Below are 18449 nucleotides of genomic sequence, written 5' to 3' on the forward strand. Positions count from 1 at the left end.
AAGGTTTCTTGGTTATGTGTTGAAGGATGGATACAGCTGGATGTAGGATTTGCTAGTTTGGGTGAGATATTATGCTTCCCCTGTATCCCCAACACCTGATTGCATAACCGGAAAGGTTCGGGAGTTTCATAGGTGGGAATTCCAGTAGCTCTAGTTCTTCTTCCACGGATATTGGTTTGAGATTGGGATTTCTTACCGATTATTCGTTCTTGATCCATACCTTGTCGTTTTATTTCTCTACCTTAATTCTACGTGGCTTCTCAATTTATGGATATGTGACCATTTCAAGAGGAATGCATTCGTTCATTTTGTTCGGATGTGAAGACTATATGTTGCAATTTTCATTCCGTTGGATTCAGCTTCAATATTTGTCTATCAATGTGCTAATGGATGGCAACCTCTTCAGGATGGCTCCTCCAACACGCACGACTCCGAATCCTGATCCGCCACCACCTCCCCCTCCTCCGGAGGCATGGCAAGCTGTGATGGCCGCAACCAATGCAAACAGACAGTTGATCATGCAAATTCTTCAAGAGCGCAATCAAGGCAACCAAGGGAACCAAGGCAACAATCAGAATCACCTTGCTACACTCAACCAGTTCCTTGCTAACGGGCCAAAGACTTCCAGCAATTGTGTTGAGGCAACCGATGCTGACGATTGGCTTGTGGATCTGTGCAAGCATTTCGAGTGCAGTAACGTCAGGCCTGAGGATTTCGTCAAGTTCGCTTCCTTCCAACTCAAAGATCAAGCTGCAGAATGGTTCCGGCAGTACAAGGATTCCAGAGGTGGACGTGTTATCACTTGGGATGAATTCCGTCAAGATTTCCGAGCTCATCATATTCCCCAGAGCGTGGTTGAAAGAAAGCGTGAGGAATTCCGCAACCTGAAGCAAGGCTCTTTGTCTGTCTATGACTAGTACAAGTTGTTCCAGAAGCTCGCCCGCTTTGCCAAGCAGGACGTCCCTGATGAGAAGAGCATGATATATCAGTTCAGGGGTGGTCTCAGAGAAGAAATCCAGCTAGCTCTTGTTCTCTTTGAGCCCTTGAGGTACGATGAGTTCTACAACATGGCATTGAAGCAAGAGGCTGCTCAGTTGAGGTGTGATGCTTCCAAGAAGCGAGTCAGAGATGTTACTCCTTCTTCCTCTACTCAAGTGGCCAAGCAGCAGAAGTATTGGCTTCCTCCTCCTCCGTTTCGTCAGCCATATCAGCAGAAGAGCAAAGGTGGCAGTGGTTCTTCCCACCCACCCAACCCTGGCTTTCAGAACAAGACTTTGTCTCAAGCTCCAAGATCGAGTGCTCCGTACCACCGTCTGCTTTCAGAGGTCACGTGCAACAAGTGCCAACAGAAGGGTCACTATGCCAACAAGTGTTTCAACCAGAGGCGTCTTCCTCCTCCTCTTCCTGTGAGATCGGCATGTACAGCTGTGGTCAAGCATAACCCCAAGCATGCCAAGGTCAACTTGATGAATGCAGCTCAGGCAGAGGACTCGTCAGATGTCATCATGGGTAACCTTCCTGTTAATGACATTCCAGCTAAAGTTCTTTTTGACACTGGTGCATCACATTGTTTCATCTCGAGACCGTTTACATCTAGGCATGAATTGGTTTCGCAAGTTTTGCCTAGTCGTTTAGCAGTTGTCTCTCCCGGTAAGCGCGTGCATGCTAAATCCATCGTTCCGGATGTTACTATCACCTTGGGTGACTACAAGTTTCTGGCTTCTCCAACGGTTCTTGGTAACTCGGATATTGATCTTATTCTCGGAATGGATTGGCTTTCTAAGCACAAGGCGCATCTTGATTGTGCTGCCAGGCAGATTCAATTGACTCATTCGTCTGAGGATGTAATTGTCTTTGCCGCTCGTGATGATACCATCCGTCTGTTGTCTCTCAATGAGAAGGGTGAACTCGATGCTATCTCGCAAATTCCAGTCGTTTGCGAATATCAAGACGTCTTTCCAGAAGAGCTTCCAGGAATGCCTCTGCACCGGCCAGTTGAATTCGTTATTGATCTTGAGCCTGGTACGGAACCTGTGTGCAAGCATCCTTACAAGCTCGGACCTGAAGAGTTGAAGGAGCTGATGAAGCAACTCGATATTCAAGAGAAAATGGGTCTCATCCGGCCTAGTTCTTCTCCGTGGGGTTGTGGTGTTCTTTTTGTGAGGAAGAAGGATGGAACGGACCGACTTTGTGTTGATTACCGTCCATTGAACAAGAAGACCATCAAGAACAAATACCCACTTCCCAACATCAACGAGCTGTTCGATCAACTCAAAGGTGCCCAAGTATTCTCCAAGCTTGATCTCCGTATGGGTTATCATCAGATTCGTATCCATGAGCAAGATATTCCCAAGACGGCTTTCAGGACAAGCTATGGTTCATATGAATACACTGTCATGTCTTTTGGCCTCGTCAACGCTCCTCCGACGTTCTCTCGCATGATGAATTTCATCTTCAACACCTACACCAATGACTTCGTTTTGGTCTATCTCGACGACATTATGGTTTTCTCCAAGAACAAGGAAGATCATGCCAAGCACTTGCGTTTGGTTCTTGATAAGCTCAGGGAACATCAGCTCTATGCCAAGTTCTCCAAGTGTGAATTTTGGCTCGATGAGGTTCTTTATCTTGGTCATATCATCTCTGCCAGGGCATTGCCGTGAATCCTGAGAAGGTGTCTGCAATTGTGAATTGGGAACCTCCTCAGAACGTGAAGCAACTCCGTAGCTTCCTCGGTCTCGCAAGCTATTGCCGAAGATTCGTTGAAAACTTTTCTAAGATCGCGAAGCCTCTCTCTAATCTTCTCCAGAAGCACATCAAGTACGTTTGGTCTCCGGAGTGTGACATTGCTTTCAACACTTTGAAAGAGAAATTGATCACTGCTCCAGTTCTGACTCTGCCTGATGAATCCAAGCCGTACGAGGTCTTTTGTGATGCCTCTCTCCAAGGTCTTGGCGCAGTATTGATGCAAGAGAAGAAAGTTGTTGCTTATACCTCTCGCCAGTTGAAGCCTAATGAGAAGAACTACCCCACTCATGATCTCGAGTTGGCGGCAGTTGTGCATGCTCTTTTGACTTGGAGACATCTTCTTTTGGGAAGAAAAGTGGACATTTTCACTGATCACAAGAGTCTCAAGTACATCTTCACTCAGCCTAATCTCAACCTCAGGCAAACTCGATGGGTCGAAATGATTCAAGAGTATAATCCGAGTATCGAGTATACTCCAGGCAAGGCCAATGTGATTGCTGACGCATTGAGCAGGAAAGCTTATTACAACAGTCTGATTCTCAAGCCTTATCAACCCAAGCTTTGTGAAGCTTTCCGCAAACTTAATCTGCAAGTTGTTCCTTAGGGTTTCCTCGCCAACCTTCAAGTCTCTCCTACCTTGGAAGACCAGATTCGCCAAGCTCAGCTTCTTGATGCTATGGTGAAAAAGGTGAAGATTGGGATTGCCAAGAGTGAACCCAAGTACAAGTGCTACCGCCTTGATGACAAGGATACTCTCTTCTTCAAGGATCGTATTGTTGTTCCCAAAGGTGACCTCCGTAAAGTGATCATGAACGAGGCTCACAATTCTCTCCTCTCCATCCACCCTGGGAGCACGAAGATGTATCAGGACCTCAAGTAGGCTTATTGGTGGACTCGAATGAAGCGCGAGATTGCTCAATTCGTGAACGAATGTGATGTCTGTAGAAGAGTGAAGGCAGAACACCAAAGGCCAGCTGGTCTCCTCCAACCTCTTGCCATTCCAGAATGGAAGTTTGACCACATTGAAATGGACTTCGTGACTGGGTTTCCAAAGTCCAAGCGTGGCAATGATGCTATATTCGTTGTCATCGACACACTCACTAAAGTGGCTCACTTTCTGCCTATCAAAGAGTCAATCACTGCAGCTTAATTGGCGGAACTCTATACCTCTCGTATTGTCTCTCTGCACGCGATCCCACAAGTGATCTCTTCAGACCGTGGCAGCATCTTTACATCCAAGTTTTGGGATTCTTTCCAGAAGGCCATGGGCACTAACATCCACTTCAGCACAGCTTTCCATCCTCAAACTAGCGGTCAAGTCGAGCGTGTCAACCAGATTCTTGAAGATATGCTCAGGGCTTGTGTGATCTCCTTCGGCATGAAGTGGGAGGATTGTCTTCCTTATGCTGAATTCTCCTACAACAACAGTTTTCAAGCAAGTTCGGGTAAGGCCCCATTTGAAATTCTGTATGGTAGGAAGTGCCGTACCCCTCTCAACTGGTCTGAAACCGGTGAATGTCAGCTTTTGGGTAATGACTTAATCACAGAGGCAGAGGAAATGTGCAAAGTCATTCGAGATAACCTCAAAGCAGCCCAATCCCGTCAGAAGAGCTACTATGATAGTAAGCACCGTGATTTGGCTTTCGAGATCGGAGATCATGTTTACCTCCGTGTCTCTCCTATGAAAGGTACTCGTCGCTTTGGTATCAAAGGGAAGCTTGCCCCCAGATACGTGGGACCTTTCAAGATTTTCAGCAAGAGAGGCGACCTCGCCTATCAACTCGAGCTTCCTTCAAACTTTGCAAATGTTCATGACGTGTTCCATGTCTCTCAGCTCCGAAAGTGCTTCAAGACTCCTGAACGCACCGTCAACTTCGAGGACATTGAGCTCCAAGAAGATCTCTCTTATCGTGAGCACCCAGTTGCTATTCTTGAAGAGACTGAACGCAAGACTCGCAATAAGTCAATCAAATTTCTCAAAGTCAAGTGGTCACACCATTCCGACCGTGAAGCTACCTGGGAACGCGAGGATCACCTCCGTTCTGAGTACCCGGCGTTCTTTCAGTCCTAGATCTCGGGACGAGGTCCTTTCGTAGTGGTGGAGTGTTGTAACACCCCGGATGTAACTTTCCCAATTTGTACTCCAACTCTTGCCGTTTCCGGCGTTAAGTTAATTTATTTTTCTCGGGTTCGGGTATTTGTCTCCGTGTGTTGTTATCGTTGTCATGCATCTCATATCATGTCATCATGTGCATTGCATTTGCATACGTGTTCGTCTCATGCATTCGAGCATTTTCCCCGTTGCCCGTTTTGCATTCCGGCGCTTCGTTCTCCTCCGGTGGTCTTTTCTACCTTTCTTTCGTGTGTGGGGATTAAACATTTCCGGATTGGACCGAGACTTGCCAAGCGGCCTTGGTTTTCTACCGGTAGACCGCCTGTCAAGTTTCGTACTATTTGGACTTCGTTTGATACTCCAACGGTTAACCGAGGGACCGAAAAGGCCTCGTGTGTGTTGCAGCCCAACACCCCTCCAATTTGGCCCAAAACCCACCAAAACCCTCTCCATCATCTAGAGCGTTCGATCACGATCGCGTGGCCGAAAACCGCACCTCATTTGGACTCTCCTAGCTCCTCCTATGCCTATATAAATCCCCTCCCGAAATTCGCGGATCTCCTCTCTCCCTAACCCTAAAAATCCCCTCACATCGCTGCCGGACACGTCTGTCCTGGGCGGATGAAATCGCCCCGCCAACCGCGAGCCGCCACGTGGGCAGGCGCGCCCACATCGCCGCCTCCTCCCGCCGCCGGCCTGCTCGGCCCGTGAGGGGCCCTCCCGGCCCACACGTGTGCCCCGCCGCCTGCCTCCTCGCTCCGCCACCTGCCTCCTCGCCCCGACGCCGGCGCCCCGCCCTGCCGCCCGCCGCCACCGCGTCGGCCTCCACCTCCGGCGCCGCCCCGCCGCAGTGGACTCCGGCGCCGCCCGCGGCCACCTCGCCGCGCCCGAGCCCCGTGGTGCCCTCTCCGGCCACCCTCCGCCGTCGTCCAGCCTCGTCGCCGGCCGCGTCCCCGAGCCGCCGACGAGCTCTCTCCGGTCGGATCCGTCGCCGGTGATCTCAAGCCCGTTGGCTACAGTAACCGCCGAAGAAACCCTAGATCTGGTGGTTCTTTTTTTCTAAGTCCCCGGATTTTTCCTAGCCCAAGCGCCCTTGTTCATAGCCTCGTAACTTTGCATCCGTAGCTCCGATTCATGCATATAGCATACCAAAATGTTCATCTCAGAGAGTACATCATTTCATTCCATTGCATCATTTTCATTTGAGTTCATCTTGATGCCCGAAATGCTGTTAGAAGAGGGCTACTTGAGTTAATTGTCAGATCTGCTGCTCCATTTAGGTTTTTGTCATTTTTGCCATGATTATTGTGTGCATGATATGCCCTGATGCTCTACATATGTTTTGTTAAGGGTTTTGCCATCTTTCCAGAGGTGCAACCCATGTATTTTGGTGATGTGTGTGGTGACTAGCACAAGCTTGCAAAGTGGTGCACTTGGTAATGCTGATTTCAGGGACTTAGCATTTCCACTAAGTCCTTGATCTGTTTATCTCATATGGCCATATGTTCATGTTGTTTCCGAGTGATCCGTGCCTCTTTTGAGGATGATCAGTAAGGATGTTTTGTTAATATTGTAGTGCTCTATCCATCCATGTCTTTGTTTGCAATTATGGATCACCCTAGCTTGAGTCAATCTAGCTCTACTTTTGCCAATTTGTGAATCTGGGCAGATTGTCAACTTGTTTTGCCGATGATGTTGTAGTTGATCCCTGCATGCTATGCTATTGTTCTAGCCATGTATAGCTTGCATTTTGTGTGTTCTTGATGGATGTATGCTTAGCCTATCATGACTTGCAACCTAGTGAGTGCATCGAGCTCGTAAACATGCCTACTTGAGTTATGTTTTCAGCATGCTCTAGTTTTCACTAAGTCTGAGAACTGATTATGTTTTTGCTATGTTCACACGCTTGCAATTGTATTTTCTAATCCCTTTTGGCACAAGGTCACTAAGGGACTTTTGTTAAGCTCTTTGAGTAGCTTCGTGCCATGCTTTACTTTGCCATGTGCAGGTCCTGTAGCATGTAGTTTTGCTGCTCTGAAGTGGGCTACTTGATCTGAAATTCCAGACAAGTGTTAATTTCACTAAGTCTGAAATCTGTTTACCATATGCATTTTTGCCATGCTTGTTTGAACCTGTTAATGGATGAATTGGCCGTATCTCAGTGCTAGACTTTTGTTAAGCATCTTGAATGCATCCCTGCCATGTATTTTGTTGTCATGTTTGGGTGCTGTAGCTTGTTCATCTTATTGCATTTAGATGGCTACTTGCTGTAAATCGCAGAATGTGGTCATATTTGAATCGCTTGCCATTTCCAAACCGTAACTCCGATTCCGGTGTTCTTTATATCGTTTTCAAGCGATTTCATCTCATCTTTCCAGTGGCACCCTTGGATTTCCATGTTGAGGCAAGGTTCTTGCATTTCTTGTCAAATCTTGCATATGCAACCCGCATCGCATCCCACATCGCATATCATCTTTGCATCATCTTGTTTGATCCTTGCACGTGGTTGATTGTTGTAGGATCGAAAGTATGTCTAGAGGGGGGGTGATTAGACTACTTGACAAAATAAAAACTTAACCTTTTCCCAATTTTAGTTCTTGGCAGATTTTAGTTATTGTAGGACAAGTCAAGCAATCATCACACAATTCAAGCAAGAATGCAAAGAGTATATTGGCAGCGGAAAGTAAAGCATGCAACTTGCAAGAATGTAAAGGGAAGGGTTTGGAGAATTCAAACGCAATTAGAGACACGGATGTTTTTCCCATGGTTCAGATAGGTGGTGCTATCCTACATCCACGTTGATGGAGACTTCAACCCACGAAGGGTAACGGTTGCGCGAGAACACGGAGGGCTCCACCCACAAAGGGTAATGGTTGTGCGAGTCCACGGAGGGCTCCACCCATGAAGGGTCCACGAAGAACCAACCACCCACGAAGGGTCCACGAAGAAGCAACCTTGTCTATCCCACCATGGCCATCGCCCACGAAGGACTTGCCTCACTAGCGGTAGATCTTTACGAAGTAGGCGATCTCCTTGCCCTTACAAACGTTCAACTCCACAATCTTGTCGGAGCCTCCCAAGTGACACCTAGCCAATCTAGGAGACACCACTCTCCAAGAAGTAACAAATGGTGTGTTGATGATGAACTCCTTGCTCTTGTGCTTCAAATGATAGTCTCCCCAACACTCAACTCTCTCTCATAGGATTTGGATTTTGTGGAAAGAAGATTTGAGTGGAAAGCAACTTGGGGAAGGCTAGAGATCAAGATTCATATGGTAGGAATGGAATATCTTGGTCTCAACACATGAGTAGGTGGTTCTCTCTCAGAACATATGAGTTGGAATTGTGTATGTGTTCTGATGGCTCTCTCCACGAATGAAGAGGAGGTGGATGGGTATATATAGCCTCCACACAAAATCCAACCATTACACACAGTTTTCCAATCTCGGTGGGACCGAATCAACAAACTCGGTCGGACCGAAAAGGTAAACCTAGTGACCGTTAGAGATTTTCGGTGGGACTGACATGCAACTCGGTAGGACCGATATGGTTAGGGTTTGGGCATAACGTAATCTCGGTGAGACCGATTACACAAACTCGGTGAGACTGAGTTTGGTAATAAGCTAACCAGAGAGTTGGTCAGGCAAACTCGGTGGGACCGATTTGCTCTTTCGGTGAGACCGAAAAGTTACAAAAGGGAAACATAGAGTTTACATTGCAATCTCGGTGGGACCGATTCGCTCTTTCGGTGAGACCGAAAAGTTACGAAAGGGAAACAGAGAGTTTGCAATCCCATCTCGGTGAGACCGAGATCCCTATCGGTAGAACCGAATTGCTAGGGTTTGGCAGTGGCTTATGACAAGTGAAACTCGGTGGCGCCGGATAGAAAGAATCGGTAGGACCGAGTTTGGCTTAGGGTTTCGGTCATATGTGGATATGGGAAAGTAGTTGAGGGTTTTGGAGCATATCACTAAGCACATGAAGCAAGAGGCTCATTAAGCAACACCTCACCCCTACTTGATAGTATTGGCTTTTCCTAAAGACTCAATGTGATCTTGGATCACTAAAATATATAATGAAGAGTCTTGAGCTTTTGAGCTTGAGCCAATCCTTTGTCCTTAGCATTTTGAGGGTTCCACTTTCACATCCATGCCATGCCAATCATTGAGCTTTCCTGAAATAGTCATCTTGGAATAGCATTAGCTCAATGAGCTATATGTTGTTATGAATTACCAAAACCACCTAGGGATAGTTGCACTTTCAATCTCCCCCTTTTTGGTAATTGATGACAACATATAGATCAAAGCTTCGACAAATGATAATAAGCATGAAATATATCGTCGCTTTGAGAAGTATGTGACAAGTAAGAGCTCCCCCTAAATTTGTGCATATTTAAAATTTGCTTTGGACTGCAAATGCACAAAGAGTTAGAGTCATGGGTTACTCTTCCATGTCACATACATCTTGGTGGAGCGCTTAAAATGATAAGAATGAAATACATGCACTCATCACCAAGAATAGTGAATGATCACATAAGATAGATAAGATGATAATATTAAGCAAACATTAAGTGTAGCTTATGATCAAACACATGATCATCAATGTCTCACGATTAATGACATAGTATCTCACACAAAAGCAAACAAAGTTTGAAAAACCACCAAATAAAACAAGAGAGAATAAAAGCAACACTCTCTCTCGAAGCCTATGATCTATACATTTTCTCCCCCTTTGGCAACAAGTTACCAAAAAGTTCCTAGAAAATGCATAGTGCTAAGTCGACACTCAGGCTTGATCTTCAGGTGGTGGTGGAGTCCGGAGCACTCCAAGGACGAAGCCTTCTGTAGACGTGGTCGGAGTCGAGGCTGAAGTGGACGTTGGAGCTGGTGGAACTGAGGCTGTAGTTGGTGCAGACGTGGTGGCTCTGGGGTCAGCAACTGGCACTGCAGACGACCTCGGACCTCATGGCACTCTAGCAAGGCATCAGTTGTAGTCTTGCCTCTCCTCTCCTGCATGTCATCCTGGAGCTGCTCCACTACAGTCTGAATCTCTGTCACTTTGACATCCAAGTCATAGAACTTTTGTTCCATGATCCTCTCTAAGCTTGCCTGGTTCTGAGTTAGGGTGGCTAGTCCTTGCTCAATCCGCAGGGTGGATGCAATCAAGTAACCGAGCTGCTCTTGTTTGGTTTTCAGGAAATATTCAGATGCCTCCTCTTGAGTAGGCATCTTGGCAGCTTTCTCCTTCCTCGCCTTCTCCTTCTTGGCTTGTGCTTGGGCGGATGATGGCTCATTCTCAGTCATGACCACTTGATTATCTTCAAAGTCTGGACGGATGGGCAGGTGTTCCTTGTCCAATAAGTATATGCCCGTGCCCATCTTAGAGTTGATGAGCTCCTGAATCTGTGGGGCATATCCACAGCTCCTCTTCTGGTCTGCTACTGTCCTCTTGATTGTTTCAATCATAAGGCTCATGACTTTGAATTTCTGTGGCACGTCAAAGATATGAAGCAAGTTGATCGTGTGGCCCCTGATCATCTTGTGATCTCCAGACTTGGGCAATAGGGTGTGCCTAAGAATCCAGTTGATGGTTGGCAGCCCTGACAGAAGATAGTGTACTGAGCCAAACTTGAACGTATCAAGTGCTTCATTTGGAATCTCCTTGTACATGTTTGACATTGAGTTATGGTCCATCTTCTTCTTGGCATAAATGTCCAAGTCATCGTCATGCTCTTCTGGGGCATTAATCAGCTGAGCCCATTCAGCAACTGTAGATTGGTACCTCGTACCCTCTGACATCCATACAATCCTGCCATCTGGATAGAAATGGGCTGTGGAGTAGAACTGCATGATGAGTTCCTCGTTCCACTTTGTGAGCTTCTGCCCAACAAAGTCCTCTACTCCACATGCCTTGAAGCTGTCCTGCACTCCAGGGTAGTACTCTTCATTGTCCTTGATGTATTGCCAATCAACCCATCTCATATCATAGACAATTGGCTTCTTGTCTAGCAGCACTGTCTCATAAAAGTCTTGCTGCTCCTTGGTGTGAAACCTGTAGTCAACTGCAGTCCTTCTCCTTGAAGCATATGGGTCTGCTTCTCTCCACTTCTGGAGCCCTGAATCTCTCCTGAGTTTCATATCCTCAGCCACAGGATGAGCATCGTTGTGGTCTGGGATCTTGGGCTTGAGCTTTCTAAGAACATTCTCTTCTTCTTCTTCTGCAGCTTCAGGCACTGGGGCCTTGTTCTTCTCAGTAGCTGGGATGCTTCTTGTGTTCCTCTTTGGCTTTGGCTTTAGAGCTGGCTTGGCCTTGGAAGCAGCTGCCCCTGTTCTTATGGCATCACCCATCAGCTTGGGTGCCTTAGGTGCTGGTGTAGCTACCTCTTCTTCTTCCTCCTCATATTCCATGATGGAAGCCTTGCCAAGCACTCTGGCTACAGTTTTCTTCACCCTTTATTTCCTTTTCTTGCCTTCAGCATCAACTGGCTCAATGGGAGTGGGCTTCTCAGTTGAAGCTTTGGCCTTTGACATAGGCTGCCTGCCTGCTGGCCTTTTGATCTTCATCCCTGGTTTTATGCCCTGTGCTGGCTCAACTCTCTTGGAAGTTGCTTCCTCTTCTGCCACATAATCCTCATCTTCTGAGTCTGAGGTTCTCTTCTTTCTCTGTCTTGTGGCAGCTTTAGGCAGATTGCTAGGGGTGCTCCTGCTGCCATCATCTGAGGAACTTGAGGGACTAGTGCCCTCACTCATCTGCACTTGCTGCTCTGACAAGTTCTGGCTATCACTTTGGTTTGACATGATGCAAACTCTGACTGCTGACCCTGTGAATAGGTTATAGATGAGATAGAGTGGATAAGCATCACAAAATGCAGAGATTTTTGCAAAAGAATAATTCAAAAACTTAGTTTTAGTTTCCCACTAAAAGCATCTCGGATCTACCGATTTCTAAACTTGGTGATACTGAAGCAGTTTTGGCACCTAAACTAGTGAACTCGGTCAGACCGAGTCACAGTTCGGTGGCACCGAGACTGCTAGGGTTTCACAGAGTTCCAAAATCGGTCACACCGATAAGTAATTCTCGGTCAGACCGAGTCTCACTTGTGCAATGGCATAAGCCAAATCGGTGGGACCGAGTTTTTCAACTCAGTGGGTCCGAGATGGTTTCGGCGGAAACCTAACCCCAAAATTTTCGAATTAAACCTAATCTACGAGTTCATTGACTGGATAGAAGTTTAACAAACGTGGCAAGAATCATGATGATCACAATGTGCTAAGAATCGGATTGGGGAATAGCACAAAGATCGAGTCCATACCCTAGTTCGGCGGAGACTCGCTACGGCGGCAACGGCGGGGTTGAATTTCCGTTGACGGCGACGTAGACCAGCGACTGGAGGCGGCTGGCGGCGAGGAGATGATCCGGAGACCAAGTTGGCAGAGCAGGCTATCGCGCGGGCGAAGGGGTTCGAAGAAATTTCCAAATTTTTGCCCGTGACTATATATAGCCCGACCCTGTCGGTGTGACCGAGTGGAACAACTCGGTGGCACCGAGATGCAAAACTGTATACAGTTGTTGCAACTTGTTGTGACCGAATGGTTCAAATCGGTTGCACCGAGATCGAAAACCTAGATCAACTTAATGATCTCGGTAGGACCGAAAGTAGGGTATCGGTCAGACCGAGAATCATAAAGAGGTTTTGGAAGTTTAAGTCTATGACGAATCGGGGACTCCGAGCGCTCCTCACACAGAGTGGTTCGAATCTGGCTTGATCAAATTTTGTGATGTAGCATGAATAGAGTTTGAGAAGAGAAAAGCATAGATAGCTAGAGGAGGTTCTTAGGCATTCTTGTCCATCCACTTGGCAAAAGGAAATAAAACCAAACAATCAAAACAACAAGTGGATGTCCTCGAATGAGTAAAATATGCAACCAGCATGCTCACACAATAAGATGGCAAATGAAATATGTGACAAGGCATGCACAACCAATTCTAGCATCTATCAAGCAATTTGCGATGACAAGGTCATCTATATATGAGTATATTGACTTAGGAGTCAAGTGAGAACACTTGATCATAGGTCATACTCATCGTTTAAGATCAAGTGGGGTTACCACTTTTACATAAAGCATTGTTGTGTTCACCTCTTTAGAGTTGCTTTAGCTCAAGTCTTAGAGTAAAGCTCCCCCTAGATGTGATATCCCCCCTTAGAGGGATGAACTAACCTCAGGTTTTGTCGATGATGACTTCATGTAGATGTTGAAGATGTGGATGCTCAATGTTGATGTAGATCACTTGGAGCTATCCATTTGAGTGAATTGCACTTTCAATACCTACATGGGTTAGTCCCACAAGGAACAAACAAGGATATCCATAGACATAGAGTGATGCACACACAAGATGATGTCCATGAAAACTTTTAGGTTACCTTGTCCCTTGTCTTACCAACAAGAGGGTTTGTGACTCCTTGAACTAGTGCAAGATGTGGAAGTTGATTGCACTTGTTCTTGCCAAAATGATAAGAGTGAAGTATGTTGGCGGAGTCACCCTCAAGAACTCTCTAGTTCTTCTTCTTTTGGATCCACACCATCTTGATGGGAATCCTCGGAGTTGTAGTCGTACTTGATGAAGTGGAACTTGAAGTAGTCTTGGGAATCCACTTGACTAAGGTCTTAGGAGCTTCTTCAAGTGCATCAATTTCCTCTTGAAGCTTGTCCTTGCCTTTTTGCTTGTAGTCTTGTGGTGGAAGATCATCTTGAGCTTGTGTCCCCTTGAAAGAAGTATCATACTTCTCTTGTTGAGGAACAAACTTTGTCTTGGGGTATTGATCTTCTTCCCACTCAACTCCATTGGCATTGAACTTTCGTTCAAAACCAACACCTTGATTCTTCCGGTGCATTCCTTGCTTGCGCATAATTTCCTCGAATTGCTTACTCCCGGCAAGGCTTTTGTACACTCCTTTCTCTATAATTCCCTTCAATAAGCTATTTTCTTGCTCAAGTGTAACTTGGCTAAGAGAATCATTAGTGGAATCTAGAGAACTACTAGAAGCAACAATATTGGATTTAGCATGATCATTGTTACTGCTAGAGGAAGAATCTTTCTTGTTCTTGTTACTAGACTTGACTTGAGGCATGTAAGTGGATAAGAGTAAACGCTTGGCAATGTAAGAAGAACTTTTCTTGCGGAGATCATCATTGATTGCTTTTAAGAACTCATGCTCTTGCTCAAGATTGAGCTTTGCAAAGCGTAATTTCTCATGAGCTCTTAAAAGTTCTCGATGATCTTCGAAGATAGTTTCATGAGCTAACTTAAGAGTGTTTAGTTCTTTAGTTAGAGCCTCAATCTTCTCCTTATCATTGTCATTCGTTTTATCTTGATTAGCATGATTAATTGACGTTTCATCATAGTATTCATCACTAGAGTTGTCAACAAGAAAATCATCACCTAACAAGTCATCTTCATCACTATTGAAATCAACATACTCGGGGTGTGTTACCTTAGGACCTTTGGCCATGAAGCATCTTCCAATTCCTTCATTTGGTGAGTCAAATATGTCGTAGGAGTTGGTTGACACAAGTGCTAGACCGGCAACACCTTCATCTTGAGTATCTTCGGAGTCGGAGTGATAACTTCTCTCGGAGTGGCTGTCGGAGTCGGAGCCGGATACCCATTCACGAACATGAGCTTGATGTCTTCGTTTTGTGTAGCTCCTTGATGATTTTTCCTTCCTTTCCGAATCCTTGCTTATCCGTGAGTATCTTCGTTCATAACGATCATCTCTACTCCTTCTCTCTCTTGGTGGTGATTCTTTGCTTCTTCTTTTTGGAGAATCTTCTCTTCTCTTGTAGGGAGCCGTACACTCATTGGAATAGTGTCCGGGTCTTCCACAACTATAGCAGTTTCGCTCTCGACTAGAAGATCTTTTGTCATTGTAGGACCTTGACTTGAAGCTTCTATCTTTGCTTCTACTCTTGTAGAACTTGTTGAAGTTCTTCACCATTAAGCTCAATTCTTCATTGAAGTTTTGTTTCTCACTTGATGATGTAGGGGCTTCACATGAGGCTTTGTAGGCACCACTTGATTTGTTGTGAAGTTCCTCTTTATCCTTAAGTGACATCTCATGAGCAACAATTCTTCCAATCACCTCCGTTGGCTTGAGATATTTGTAATTGGGCATCATTTGGATCAATGTGCACACGGTATCATATTTTCCATCCAAGGCTCTTAGAATCTTCTTGATGATGAATCTATCGGTCATCTCTTCACTTCCTAAGCCGGCAATCTCATTTGTGATGAGAGCAAGCCTAGAGTACATTTCAGCGACACCTTCACCATCCTTCATTTTGAACTTGTCAAGTTGACTTTGAAGCACATCCAACTTGGATTCCTTGATGGAGTGGGTACCTTCATGCATATCAATCAAAGTGTCCCAAATTTCCTTTGCATTCTCAAGACGGCTGATTTTGTTGAATTCTTCGGGGCACAATCCGTTGAAGAGAATATCACAAGCTTGAGAATTGTATTGCAACATCTTCAACTCATCCACGGTAGCTTCACGGTTTGGTTCTTTCCCATCAAAGAAGTCACCTTGCAAACCAACACACACAATAGCCCAAACGGCGGGGTTATGTCCGAGAATATGCATTTTCATTTTATGCTTCCAACTAGCAAAATTAGTACCATCAAAGTAAGGACCTCTATGGTGATAATTTCCCTCGCTAGATGCCATACTCTCCTAGGTTGTGAAACCAAGGCTATGACCACCAAAAGCTATGGAGATCAAAGCAAATGGAGACCAAAGCTCTGATACCACTTGTAGGATCGAAAGTATGTCTAGAGGGGGGGTGATTAGACTACTTGACCAAATAAAAACTTAACCTTTTCCCAATTTTAGTTCTTGGCAGATTTTAGCTATTGTAGGACAAGTCAAGCAATCATCACACAATTCAAGCAAGCATGCAAAGAGTATATTGGCAGCGGAAAGTAAAGCATGCAACTTGCAAGAATGTAAAGGGAAGGGTTTGGAGAATTCAAACGCAATTGGAGACACGGATGTTTTTCCCGTGGTTCGGATAGGTGGTGCTATCCTACATCCACGTTGATGGAGACTTCAACCCACAAAGGGTAACGGTTGCACGAGTCTACGGAGGGCTCCAACCACGAAGGGTAATGGTTGCGCGAGTCCACGGAGGGCTCCACCCACGAAGGGTCCACGAAGAAGCAACCACCCACGAAGGGTCCACGAAGAAGCAACCTTGTCTATCCCACCATGGCCATCGCCCACGAAGGACTTGCCTCACTAGCGGTAGATCTTCACGAAGTAGGCGATCTCCTTGCCCTTACAAACTCCTTGGTTCAACTCCACAATCTTGTCGGAGGCTCCCAAGTGACACCTAGCCAATCTAGGAGACACCACTCTCCAAGAAGTAACAAATGGTGTGTTGATGATGAACTCCTTGCTCTTGTGCTTCAAATGATAGTCTCCCCAACACTCAACTCTCTCTCATAGGATTTGGATTTTGTGGAAAGAAGATTTGAGTGGAAAGAAACTTGGGGAAGGCTAGAGATCAAGATTCATATGGTAGGAATGGAATATCTTGGTCTCAACACATGAGTAGGTGGTTCTCTCTCAGAACATATGAGTTGGAATTGTGTATGTGTTCTGATGGCTCTCTCCATGAATAAAGAGGAGGTGGAGGGGTATATATAGCCTCCGCACAAAATCCAACCGTTACACACAGTTTTCCAATCTCGGTGGGACCGAATCAACAAACTCGGTCGGACCGAAAAGGTAAACCTAGTGACCGTTAGAGATTTTCGGTGGGACTGACATGCAACTCGGTAGGACTGATATGGTTAGGGTTTGGGCATAACGTAATCTCGGTGAGACCGATTACACAAACTCGGTGAGACCTAGTTTGGTAATAAGCTAACCAGAGAGTTGGTCAGGCAAACTCGGTGGGACCGATTTTCTCTTTCGGTGAGACCAAAAAGTTACAAAAGGGAAACATAGAGTTTACATTGCAATCTCGGTGGGTCCGATTCGCTCTTTCGGTGAGACCGAAAAGTTACGAAAGGGAAACAGAGAGTTTGCAATCCCATCTCGGTGAGACCGAGATCCCTATCGGTAGAACCGAATTGCTAGGGTTTGGCAGTGGCTTATGACTAGTGAAACTCGGTGGCGCCGGATAGAAAGAATCGGTAGGACCGAGTTTGGCTTAGGGTTTAGGTCATATGTGGATATGGGAACGTAGTTGAGGGTTTTGGAGCATATCACTAAGCACATGAAGCAAGAGGCTCATTAAGCAACACCTCATCCCTCCTTGATAGTATTGGCTTTTCCTAAAGACTCAATGTGATCTTGGATCACTAAAATATAAAATGAAGAGTCTTGAGCTTTTGAGCTTGAGCCAATCCTTTGTACTTAGCATTTTGAGGGTTCCACTTTCACATCCATGCCATGCCAATCATTGAGCTTTCCTGAAATAGTCATCTTGGAATAGCATTAGCTCAATGAGCTATATGTTGTTATGAATTACCAAAACCACCTAGGGATAGTTGCACTTTCAATCTCCCCCTTTTTGGTAATTGATGACAACATATAGATCAAAGCTTCGACAAATGATAATAAGCATGAAATATATCGTCGCTTTGAGAAGTATGTGACAAGTAAGAGCTCCCCCTAAATTTGTGCATATTTAAAATTTGCTTTGCACTGCAAATGCACAAAGAGTTAGAGTCATGGGTTACTCTTCCATGTCACATACATCTTGGTGGAGCGCTTAAAATGATAAGAATGAAATAGATGCACTCATCACCAAGAATAGTGAATGATCACATAAGATAGATAAGATGATAATATTAAGCAAACATTAAGATGATCATACCCTCGAAATCACTACTATCTTTGCTATGCTAGATTGCTCGCTCTTTTGCTATGCCAATGCTACGATGCCTACCACTTGTTTTCAAGCCTCCCAAATTTCCATGTCAAACCTCTAACCCTCCATGTCCTAGAAAACCGTTGATTGGCTATGTTACCGCTTTGCTCAGCCCCTCTTATAGCGTTGCTAGTTGCAGGTGAAGATCGAAGGCCTTTCCTTGTTGGAACATTTATTTACTTGTTGGGATATCATTATATTGCTATGTTATCTTAATGCATCTATATACTTGGTAAAGGGTGGAAGGCTCGGCCTCTCGCCTAGTGTTTTGTTCCACTCTTGCCGCCTTAGTTTCCATCATATCGGTGTTATGTTCCCGGATTTTGCGTTCCTTACGTGGTTGGGTTATAATGGGAACCCCTTGATAGTTCGCCTTGATTAAAGCTTTTCCAGCAATGCCCAACCTTGGTTTTACCATTTGCCACCTAGCCTCTTTTTCCCTTGGGTTTCCGGAGCCCGAGGGTCATCTTATTTTAACCCCCCCGGGCCAGTGCTCCTCTGAGCGTTGGTCCACCTGTCAGCTATTGGTGGCCACCAGGGGCAACTCTGGGCTGGCCTACCCGTACCTAGGACAATCTGAGTGTGCCCTGAGAAAGAGATATGTGCAGCTCCTATCGGGATTCGTCGGCACATTCGGGCGGTGTTGCTGG

The sequence above is a fragment of the Triticum urartu genome, chromosome 2A (assembly GCF_056163025.1).
Source record: "Triticum urartu cultivar PI428250 chromosome 2A, HENAU_Tu73, whole genome shotgun sequence".
Taxonomy (NCBI): domain Eukaryota; kingdom Viridiplantae; phylum Streptophyta; class Magnoliopsida; order Poales; family Poaceae; genus Triticum; species Triticum urartu.